At 38.7% G+C, this 13,216-nt stretch overlaps 1 protein-coding gene and 1 long non-coding RNA gene across 2 annotated transcripts in view; both read right to left on the bottom strand.

Annotated features, from left to right (window-relative positions):
• LOC109084974 (midnolin-like) overlaps nucleotides 1–13,216 on the bottom strand; it is a 125,987-nt gene that overhangs the window by 106,880 nt on the left and 5,891 nt on the right. The gene's annotated exons all lie outside the window — the stretch shown is intronic.
• Nucleotides 695–2,949, bottom strand: LOC122135202. The gene is made up of 3 exons (XR_006153412.1): nucleotides 2,885–2,949; nucleotides 2,729–2,792; nucleotides 695–966 (listed from the first exon to the last, which is right to left on the bottom strand). It is a non-coding gene; the product is annotated as an uncharacterized LOC122135202 (long non-coding RNA).

The following is a 13,216-nucleotide window of genomic DNA, read 5'->3' as shown; positions in this document are numbered from 1 at the left end:
CAAAAATATGGAAACTTTCTTAAAACAAGATCAATTTACTTCAAGCTAAATAAAAAAAAAAAAAAATCAGGTTCATCTGCTCTGTGAACAAAAGAAATATAAGTAAATAAATACTTTAAAATAAATATGTAAACATAATAATAATAAACATTTCAAAAAATGTAAAACGTAAATAAAATACATAAAAATAATTATTTTGTTGGTTATATTCAAATGTTCAGGGAACATTCCATTTCATAATTTTTCAAACATTATGGGAATGTTAGTTTTGAATGTTCTGTCAATGTTCAATGAAACACGTAAAACTGAAAAAAAACATCAGACGAACGATCAACTGAAACGCTTTAGAAAAACATTCCATACTCAATGTATAAATAATGTTTTTACGGTAACATTTTGTGAACATTATTAAAGACCAGATACCTCTGAACAAACTTTCTATTATTAACGTTACTGGAATAACGTTCATAACTTTGAGAGAACCCTGACAGAACGTTCCGTTAGCTGAGATATGTGTATAGTCCAAAAATACCTTTCTTGTAATAATTCTCAAGACGGAGCAAATATTTAAATTACTGAAGGATATTTGGACATGAAATGATGAACACTTCTGCAGTTTATACAGGCCATCACTGATTTACACGTGCGTGAGTGTGTGTGTGTGTGAGTGTGTGTGTGTGTGTGTGTGTGTGTGTGTGTGTGTGTGTGTGTGTGTGAGAGAGAAAACCCCTCACGTGATGCCCGCAGGCAGTCAGAAAGACAGGATGTGATGCGTCACATGGACGCTGCTTCCTCTTTCCCCCCCACTTCCTCTTCTCTATCAGCTCACAGGACGTTGGGTAAGAGCGAGGCCTGCGCTGCTTCCTGTCTGAGATCACAGACACACACGGTCATTTCCTGTTTGGTGACGCCAGCGGCATTCACTTCCTCAGCAGATCAGCATCTCTACAGATTACAGCAGCGTCCCTGTTCATAACACCAGAATTCATGAATTAATAAAACGACAGAATCATTTAAACACAGACTGATTAGATTAGAAGATTCTGACTTTTCTCACAATTGCAAATGTTAATATTTATTATGGTCTTTCTTCTTCCCTTTTTGTTGCATTAATAAAGAGTTAAACTAAGAAAACATTCATGCACTTTCATTCAGTGTTCCCTCTGAGCATCCGAGAGAAGTGTTAAATGTGCTTCACAGTTCATGTTTTTTCATTAATATTTTGAATTAGATTTAGTTTTTATATTTTTATTAAAATTTTAATGAAATTTTTTAGTATTTGTTCCATTTTTTAGTAGTTTATGTTTTTATGTACAAGTCTATATTTATGTTTTATTTAATTTTTATTTCAGTTTTTTATTTTAATACATAAAGTTGATAACTACCTGATATATATATATATATAGATATATATATATCTATATAATATATATATATATATATATATATATATATATATATAGATATATTATATATATTATATATATTGAATATAATAGCCCTGCTCATGATGACCATATAAACAGAGTGACACTGAATAACGTGTGTTGATCACATGCACACGTGTGTAACCCATAGCAACAGCTAAGCAGCCAATCACAGGCTGATGAAAAAGGTCAAAGGCTCATCGATACTAATATCAGACGTGATGTGAGCGTTATTGATCACTGAAGAATAAATATCTGCTGATTAGTGGAGGGTCAGAGGAGAGCAGAGCGTTTATAAACCCGCGTCAGATGTCAGTATGGATCCGTACACTCATCCTCATTACTGTAATCAATGAGTGTGTGTCTGTTATTCACACACACACCAACACAGGCGTCATCGCTCATATCTGATCAACATTCAGTGTTTTTGTGTGGATTTTAAAGTTCAATCACTGACTGAAACAGCACAATTCCTCAAAATATCAGCTTTTGTGCTGCAATGCACACATATCTGAAGATTCTTAAATCAAGATACTTTTACTGGAAAAGCAAAATATGATATTGCCAACGGGGGTCAGAAAAATAATCTTGTATTTTTTTTATTTTTTTTTTTTTTAACAAGACTTCTCAAGTAAATGTATCTTGATTTAAGCATGTTTATATATATTGCACTGGAAGACAAAAATATTTAGAATTTTTTATTTATTTTTTGTCAGTGCATGAAAAACACAACACACGAAAGTAAGTAATTTTAATTTTTTGTGTGAACTATTCTTTTTAACTAACTTGCCCAGGAAGACCTCGTGATGATGTTTTCCGGTGAACAGACTGACTGTGAAGCGCCTCTCACTGCAAACGCTTCGTGGCTTCATTAAAGACAAGTGCACTCAGGTTCATCAGGATGAGTCTGAATCTGTGACCCGAGACAATCATCACAGTCCGCCTCTTTCTGATGAACTCAAACACACCAGAACTGGGTGACAGTCACACCCTGCGTCTGTGCCGCGACAGCTGGATAAAAATCATATGAAAACCCTGAGATCTTCAGGGCATGACATCAGTGATTATAGTCTGACCTCAGAAATCTCCACCGTCTCAAGATCATCCAAAAAATGTCATTTAGACAAAAGCATCATAATCAAAATTAATTGAATTGTTAATCAGTTTAATTTAGAAAAAAGAAAACTATCAGCCAAGACGAACTACTCCAAACAGTTTTGTCAGTTTTTCAGATCACATCTGTCCAAGTTACTGCAAGAAAACTTGTTAAACATACATTTTTGCAATTGTTCAAAACTCACAATCCAACATCAGGTTCTTCTTGAGAGACGGCTTCATTTCATCCGCAGTCCTCCTCATTTGAAACTAATATGAAATAAATGTTCAATAAAAACACTCACATAATGTTTAATTTAACAAAACCATGTTAAAAGATTTAAAACCATCCGTTCGCTTACCATTTGTAATAAAGTCAGGAGTTTTACATCCAGATCTGATTGTTCGTGTGCTGTTTTGAAGCAGTTATTATGTGTTAACTAAAACTAAAACCATAAAAACAACAACAAAAATTTCTGTTACCTGAAATAAACTATTTGTTTTTAATTTCTGATAGTTTCCAATGCAACATTCCTCATTTTCATTTAAGTTGACGTACTACAGTAAATAATATTATTATAATAACAACTAATTAAATATTTTATTACAATAATTAATACAAAACTAATTACTATGTAAACATTTTTTAAAAAATATAAAATCGACAAAAACACCCTGACAAACTTCTAAAACTTCAAACTGAAAAGTGAAAAAATATATATATATATATATATATATATATATATATATATATATATATATATATATATATTCTGTTTTCACATACAATATATATATATATAAAAATTTCTTTTACATTTTAAGAACTTGAACTAATTTAAAATATTACCAAAAGCTGTAACAGTATATTAAAGAGATTATAGGAGCAGTAATTCGACGCGACACACGGTTTTGTTTTTGTATGTGGTGTTTTCCAGATGTCAGATCCTGCTTTACCAGCAAACCCTGAGAGAACCCGCTGAGATCGAGCCAACGGCTGACACACACACCTGTGACTGACGACACACCTGACAAACACACACTCAACACCAGCAGCGTCACATGACTCACCGCCGCCAGACCAGACTAACTAACTCTTACATCAGTGACTAATAGCTTTTGTTCTTCTTTTGTAAGTCAGTCTGAATAAAAGCATCTGCTGGATGAATACATAAAAATACCCATTTTGCATCCACCAAGACTCTGCACACAACTGAAACCTTCAGAATGAGAGTCCAAACAGCTGATAAAAACATCACAATAATCCACAAGTAATCCACAGCACTCCAGTCCATCAGTGAACATCTGGAGAAGACAAAAGATGAAACACATCCAGCATTAAGATGATTTTAACTCAAATACATAGAGTCTATAATCCATAATAACACTTCCTCCAGTGAAAAAGTGTTCTGGTGTGAATCAGGAGAGAAATCTGCACAGATCAAGCAGTGTTTTAAACAGCTCTAAACAAATATGTGTCTGGATTTTGATGTGAGAGACAACAGCAGATTCACTTTTTCACTGGAGGAAGTGTTATTATGGATTATAGACTCTATGTATTTGAGTTAAAAACATCTTAATGCTGGATGTGTTTCATCTTTTGTCTTCTCCAGATGTTCACTGATGGACTGGAGTGCTGTGGATTACTTGTGGATTATTGTGATGTTTTTATCAGCTGTTTGGACTCTCATTCTGACGGCACCCCATTCACTGCAGAGCATCCATTGATGAGGACACTGATGCAGTGCTACATTTCTACAAACCTGATGAAGAAACAAAACTCATCCTGATCTCAGATGAACTGAGGGGGAGTAGATTTTCAGCACATTTTCATTTTTGTCAGAACTATTTCTAAAATTAATCAGGTTAAAAAAAACAAATAAATCACACAAACAGCAAACATTTTTCTTAATCTTAATTTATTTCCTAAAAAAAAAATAAAAACTTAATTGCAAGCCACACAAATGTATTGCTTCTGAAAAACATCATTTTGAACACTAGAGTTTACACCGAGACAAGCACACACACAAACGTGAGAAAGAAAGAAACGTGACACAAACCCGAAGCACAGAATGTTTCACAGTAACCAGAGTTTATAAACTAATACAGTCGTATGCTACACTCTTTCTGAAACGGCTCGCGACACACGAACTACTGCAAACAACTCGATAACATGAATGTGAAGCGCTTCTGAGAGATGACAGCCATCCGGCGCTTAATCAGGAGGATTGTGCTGCAAAACATACAAACAGAGACAGAGGTGAGAGCCGCTTTCCTTCAGAAGATCCAGTGTGAAAGCAGACGCCTCAATCACTCATCAGAGACCCGATCACACATCTTCAGAGACGCAGCAGTCCACGTTCTGCCAGGAACAGGAAGCAAACGCTCACAGAGGAGTTCAGGGAATCCAGCATCGCTGCTCCTTACAGATAAAAATAAGGCCACTGAACAGATCACTTCACACGCTGTCCAGCAGAAGAAACAACGAACGAGCAACTGCTTTAGTTGAGCTTTCATAATGACGCTGACGTTCCCTCGAGGTGTTTGATGGAAAGAGTCTGTTCAGATTCACCGTCTGACTCCAGTACAAACCACAGAAACACACTCTGACACTGCCTTCTGTCTGACAGAAGACGCTGCATCACGACTTCATTCATTAAATACATGTGTCTGAGAGAAGCTCGTGAAACAAGCCCAGGTCATATTTCATCCTTAAATTAAAAGAAAGAAAGAAAAAAAAAATTTTTCATAAAGAAATAAAAACATATTTTTAGTTATTTTTTATATATATTTTATTTTCAAAAAAAAAAATTATATATATTTATGTTTTTTATTATTTTTTATTGATGTACTAGATTAAAACAAAAACAGAAACAAAAATGAATAATAAAAAAATAAAATAAAAAAAAAATTAAGTTGAATATTAATTTTAGTTTGGTTAATTTAGAAAGTCATTATTTTAAAACAAAATATAGTTAATAAAAAATAAATTATGTTCAGAAATAAAATGTAATAAAAAAGTATAGTAATTAAAAAAAAATTATTAGAGTATTTATTATTGATAATAATTTATTTTTTATATTTCCTATACTTGTTTTAAATAAGAGTTTATATATATATATATATATATATATATATATATATATATTATATATATAAAAATGTAAATAATATAAATAATTATTTAAGGCTTCATTTTCTTTATATGAAAATCTTTTTCTTTTAATTTTGGGGTGAAATATAAGCTGTTTTCAGGAGATTCGCCCAAATCCAGGATTCATAAACCACCTGTCTGAACGTCTGTCCTCTAAAACACGTGTCAAACATATTTTAATGCTCACGAGAGAGAGAGAGAGAGAGAGAGAGAGAGAGATGAACTGTGCAAAACATCCTGTAAGCGGAGCTGAACACTTGACGTGAAAATGCTACATCCTGCGTTTCGTAACCTCCATGAAGTGAAACAGACCGTGAACGGCGTAGAGCGGCTCCTGAGGGACTGAGTGTTTCACAGTCGGCCGTTAATGCCCGTGTGTGTGTCCAGACTCTTCCTCCACCACGCTTTCATCCAGCTGTCAAGCCAGGACAAACTCAGCGTTCATGTCTGACGGCACGTCGGGCTTCCAGACCGGCTCCTCGTAGTCCAGGTCCAGGGAGCCGTGGCTGGACAGGCTGCTGTTGCGGTGGCTGCGGTCAGATGGCCAGTGATACGGGCCCCGAGTGTCTCTCCGGGCTTTCCGTCGCAGACGCCGCTGCTGCAGTAAGAGCCTCAGCTGCTCCACCTTACAGCGCGTGGCCTTGTTCTCCGTCTGCCGCAGACGCTCGCCTGACACACACACAGAGAGACACGGATTCAGAACACACGCAAACATATAAAACAAATACATAAACCTTTACTTTCTCTTTCCTTTACCCCTCTGTCTGAAACTTTGTATTACGAGCACTTCCTGTGTTTATTTCCCTCTTTACAAAGAACTGCTTCTTGTGTTCCTCAATTTAAAAAATTACTTTTTTAAATATTTAGAATTAGTTTTTTTATATATCAAAATGGAATATAAATTTAAAATATAAATATGCTTTATATACAAATAAAAACAAAATTCTAAATGCAAAACAAAAAAAAACTATACTAGTTGTGTATCCAGAGGAAGAGGAGCTGATGGAAGACTTTCACAGCAAACAAACAAACAAACATCAGATGAGCAGCGAGTCTCATGAAATGCATCCAGATCAGAGTAAAAACACAACATCCAGACACATAACAGTGCTGAGAATTAAACTGGAGAGAGAGTGTCCCAATCATCCTAAAATCAGGCCTGACTGGCTTTATGCAGAAAGAGATTCCCGTGTAAACCTGCACTTCCTCCAGGAGTCCGGATCTGTTCTTTCCAGAACTGCTGACCCATGAATCATTGATGCTTCATCAGCATGATTCCACTGCGCACACACACACACACACACACACACACACACACGGGACGCGCGGTGCTGCAGGGCTCCTGGAGGCCCCTGAGGGCCCGAGTGTGCCTGAGCAAAGCTGAATAATTCATGCAGCCTTTGTGCTGGAAAAGACGTGAGTTGAGATAAGAGTGTGTGTGTGTGTGTGTGTGTGTGTGTGTGTGTGTGTGAGGGGTCATGACCCCCTGAAAGCACAGAGCTCGGCGTGACCCCGCGGCTGACCTCCGAGAGCTCATGTCTCATTCAGAGCTCAGACAGGAAAAGACAAGAGAAACAACAACAGAGGGCGCGTCTGAAAGCAGTTAGTGACAGTAGAACACAACAGTTATCATCCTGTTCATCACAGAGAAGCACCTGTGCTGGAGACATAAATGTGACTTATTGACTATGATTTTTTTTAATATTTAGAGTTTTAAAAATATTGATCACAATGAGGAAACATTTTTCTAGTTCATCAGCATAACTGTTGACAGATGCATGAATACGTAATTATTCACAGCGGCTCCTCCAATCAGAATTCAGAAAGTGGCTCTGAGCTTATACAGCGAGTGTGTTTTGCAGTAAATCTGCTCTGTTACAGAACGAGACACAAACGAACAAACACACACTGAGCAATGAATCAGACAAAATGAGAAGTGTGTAAAGTTAGAAAAGACTCTGAGTCAGAATAGATGACTTCCTCTTCCTGCACATGCGCATGTGAGTGTGTACTGCGACTCAAACTCAGTGAATTCTCACCGCAGATCATTTGCACACACACACACACACACGCTCACACACACACACACACACTCACACACGCTCACACACACGCTCCCTCACTCACACACACACGCTCACACACACGCTCAATGACAATCACACACGCTCACTCACACTCACACACACGCTCACTCACACACACGCTCACTCACACACACGCTCACTCACACACACGCTCACTCACACACACTCACACACACTCACACACACACACACGCTCAAACACACACACTCTCACACACACACACGCTCACTCACACACACACACACACACGCTCACTCACACACACGCTCACTCACACCACAACCCCACACTCACACACCCACACACACTCACACACACAACACACACACACACACACACACACACACACCACACTCACGCTCACACACACACACACACACACGCTCACACGCTCACACACACACGCTCACGCTCACACACACGCTCACACACACACACACACTCCACTCACGCTCACACACGCTCACACACACACTCACTCACACGCTCACACACTCACTCACACGCTCACGCTCACTCACACGCTCACTCACACTCACTCACACACACGCTCACACACACACACGCACACACACGCTCACACACACACACGCTCGCACACACTCACACGCTCACACACACACACGCTCGCTCGCTCACACACACACACACACACACGCGCTCACTCACACACACGCTCACCTCACACACACACCCTCACTCCACACACTCACACACGCTCACACACACACGCTCACACACACACCACACACACACACGCTCACTCACTCACTCACACACACACGCTCACACACACGCTCACTCACTCACACACACACGCTCACACACACGCTCACTCACTCACTCACACACACACACACGCTCACACACACTCTCACGCGCTCACACACCTCGCTCAAACACACACACTCACACACACTCGCTCAAACACACACACACACACACTCTCTCACTCACACACACGCTCACTCACACTCACTCACACTCACACACTCACTCACACACACGCTCACACACTCACTCACTCACACACACACACACACACACACACACACAGACACACACACACACTCACAGACACGCTCACACACACACACACACACACACACACACACACACACACACACACACACACACACACACACACACACACACACACACACACTCTCTCACACGCTCACTCACTCACGCTCACACACACACACACGCTCACTCACACACACACTCACTCACACACCACACTCACTCACACTCACTCACACACCCACACACACTCATGCTCATACACACACTCACTCACTCCCTCACACTCACCAGAGGGTCTGCGCAGGAGTGTGTGCGACTGCCCTTCTGCAGGTCTGAGGTAGGTGAGGGTGGAGGTGAGCAGGGCGAGGCCGGAGGGCAGCGGAGGTGCGCCAGTGTTGGAGGAGATCCCTGGCAATGCCGCGTGGCGCTCAAGAGGTCGTTGAGGATCTGCAGGATGGTGCTGACGTCCCTGCGAGGACGCCCGCTGCTGTCCTGACAGTTAGGGTGTAAAGTACCTGAGGGGTGAAGAGGTGGCGATGAGGTCGACACGAGCCGCTTGTTCTGACTGCTGTAATTCTCACGATGAAGCGATGTGTTACCTGAGAAGGTTCCTGAGAAAAACTCCCGGCGAGTGGTTGACGAGGCTCTCGATGACGGCGCCGGGTTTGCATCTCTGTCTGGGGCTCTGAGTGCTGCCTTCAGCCTGAAACACACACACACACACACACACACACACACACATCAGAACAGCTCAAACACACCAGTGCTAGTGAGCACTGCGTCTTTCTGGTCAGTCACTGCAGCAGAACAATCAGACGACTCTCCAGTGTTAGTCTAGAATCACTGAGATACTATTATAGTAGCCTGTTAATATTCTAAATTAGTTTTTAATTTTTTAATTCTATATATTTTTTTGGTTTATTTAGTTTTAGCTATTTTTGCATTAAGGTTCAATAAAAACATGAATCAGTTCTATGGACGTGTCTCACCTGAGTGCAGGGTGGAGCATGGGCGGGGCTTTGAGGAGGGAGGGTGTGGCTACCAGGATGTGAGTGAAGAGCAGGGGCGGGGCTTTGCGTACTGTGGGCGTGGTGAACATGAGATGAGGGCGGGGCATTGTGGCTCTTAGTGACATCCAGCTCCTGCTGCTGAGAGTCACTGCTGAGGGCCCCTGCAGGCGTCTGGTTGGGGCCCGCAGGTCCCCTAGAGACGGACGGCTGAGCCGCCAACTGAAGCTGCACAAACATCATGTGATCGCCCACACGCAGGGCAAGGGTCAGCGGGGACCGTCCCGACAGGAAGTCACTGACCTGGACACAAAATGAGATGATTGACAGACGTTAATGTGACTCGCATCTTTCATTTAGTAGCACTATCACCATCAAAAATGATTCTTTCTTGCTATTTTTTTTCTTGTTTTCGAACAAAAATATCTACACATTCTTAAATCAACATACATTTAGTGGTGATGACGTCAGACGAGAAGTCTCGTTTTCTGAGAAATTGAATAAAATGAATGAGTTTATGCTTAAAACAAGAACAAATATCTGCCTACGGGGTCAGAAAAAATAAAATGAATTCAAAGATAAAACAAGATTATGTTTCTGACCCCACTGACAGATATTTCTGTGTGTTTTAAGCAAATACTTAATTTTGATACTTTTTTTTTTTTTCAGAAAAAAAAACACTTAATATCTTCAGTCATTCTGCATCTGCAGTAAATGTGTCTTGATTCAAGGATGTTTTAGATATTTGTGCTGGAAAACAAGACTGAGGAAGGACATCATTTATTTGCAGCGTAGTGTAAAATGCAGTGAAAGCGTTGAACTCTAAACGTGCTCGCTCAGTATCTCACAGTGCATGCGTGAAATCTCTGGTGCGTTTTGGTGTTGTTTTTTGTGATATACTCTTAAAATCAAATTGCATATTGTTTAAAACAACACTTACGATATTATCATAAATGATATATATATATATCACACACCCCCCATAATCACAACTGAAACTGTGAAAATGCGCACGATTAAAATAAAAACAGTTACAATAGTGTAAAGCACTGATGCAATACTGTAAGAAGAATTCGATACAATGTTGCCATCAACCAGGTGAGACTCAGGGCCCACGGCGGATCTTAAGTATCCAGAAACACATCTGTTACCCATTCTGATTGGGAAAGTGCCCAAGCAACATCATCCCAAGAGTGACTGATCATATCAGTAGAGCGTGACAAACCAGATAAACCCACATCCCCAGAGTCTGATTCAGATAGCAGCAGTGCTGAGGTTTCACAAGCGTCGCCCGAACCACACGAGCAGCAGGGCGAGCGTCTGATGTGGAGCGTCTCCTGTAGATTTAAAAGGCCGTGGAGAATCCGCTGGCCGTCACAGGAGTCCGACGCTCTCTCTGAGATCTGTGAGTAACGCTGAGGTCACACTCCTTCATGAGGGCACATGAATCTGCTCGCACTAATAAACGCCCGTGATGTGTAGTGAGTGATCTGAGAGCTGAAGAGCGCTCGGCTCAGATGTAAAGGTCACGTGTTGGTGTGCTGGGCTTCAGTCTCTGATCTCAGTCAGTGGAGTGGGTGAAGACCAGCAGCAGAGCAGTCTGGGAAACATCATTCTCAGAAATGGTGGGCTGGTACTTTGTAAGACTGATGCGTGACGACAGACAGCAGACCTGTGCTGATGGACGGCAGAGAACGTGACAACACTTCACAGTACAGCTTCATTTGTTCTCATTAGTTAACATGAACCTAACTACACTTCCACAGCATGTATTAAACTCGATAACTCTTAATCTCAACATTTACTACTTTTAATATCTGTTAATATGAGTTAAACATTGCGAACATGAACCAGGGTTATTCTAGTTAAAGAAAAACATTAAAATAAAATAAAATAAAATAAAATAAAAATAAAATAAAATAAAATAAAATATTAAATAAAAATATTAAATAAAATTAAATAAAATAAAATAAAATAAAATTAAAATAAAAGTAAAAATATAAATAATATATATATATATATATATATATATATATATATATATATATATATATATCTATATATATACACATAATACATACATACATACATTTATAGCGAGACAGAGAGAGAGAAAGACTGCTCACTTAATATACATTACCGGTCAAAAGTTTGGTATCAGTAAGACTTGTAATGTTTTTTAAAGAAGCCTCTTCTGCTCACCAGCGCTGCATTTATTTGATCAAAAATACAGAAAAAAAACCTAATCTTAAAAAATGTTATTACAATATAAAATAATGTTTTCCATTTCAATATACATTAAATTATAATTTATTTCTGTGATGTGCAGCTGTATTTTCAGCATCATTACTCCAGAAAATTAAAAAATGTCAAGTTAAAGTCAAAATAAATATTTCATGTCTATTATTAGAATCATCAACAGTTGTGCTGCCAAATATTTGTTTGGAAACTGTGATACAGTACAGCATTTATTCAAAATATAAATATTTTCTAACAATATAAATATTTGCCATCACTTCTTTTCAATTGAACACATCCTTGCTGAATAAAAGTTTTAATTTCTTTTCAAAATACAGTTTCAACACTGATAATAAATCATCATATTAGAATGATTTCATGTGACACTGAAGACTGGAGTAATGATGCTGAAAATACAGCTGCACATCACAGAAATAAATTAGATTTTAATATATATTAAAATAGAAAAACATTATTTTACATCATAATAATATTTCACAATATTACATTTTTTCCTGTATCTTTGATCAAATAAATGCAGCTTTGATGAGCAGAAGAGACTCCTGTAAAAACATTAAAAGTTGTTCTGATCCCAAACATTTTATTTACATAATGTATATATATATATAAACATTTCTAATTTTCATTTTCATTAATTTGACTTAATAAAATAATTAAAACTGAAGTAAAAATGACATTTGCAAAAAGCAAAAATGCAACAAAATTACTAAAATTAACTAAAATTTAAATAAAAACTGATAATCCTAAATATAAAAATGAATTCAGAATAACAAAAACTAATAGTAAACTGACACTGCACACAAGCATTTTTAAAATCACATTAACAAAGGTTAAAGAATGCTGTAAAATATGCTGATTGATGGTTTAGTGCGTTAATTAATGTTAACAAACGAGATGTTACTGTTGTTGACTGTCACCACTTTATAACTTAAAATCTTGCAGTAGAACCCACTGAGAAGTCTTCAGACCTGAGGAGGTGTTTCATGACCTGAATCCAGCGCGTTACATCATGACTGCGCACTGAACAACGGTGTGGAAATCAGCGCAGTAGGAGGAAACACCAGCCTCCGATTACAAGAAGCTGTGAGTGTGGCAATCAACGCAGTACGTCATCACATCTCACACAGTCCCAGCCCGAGGAGTCCGGTTCAGAGCGGTTT

The sequence above is a fragment of the Cyprinus carpio genome, chromosome A2, assembly GCF_018340385.1.
Source record: "Cyprinus carpio isolate SPL01 chromosome A2, ASM1834038v1, whole genome shotgun sequence".
Lineage (NCBI taxonomy): Eukaryota > Metazoa > Chordata > Actinopteri > Cypriniformes > Cyprinidae > Cyprinus > Cyprinus carpio.
This window is presented reverse-complemented; position numbering and strand designations above follow the sequence as displayed.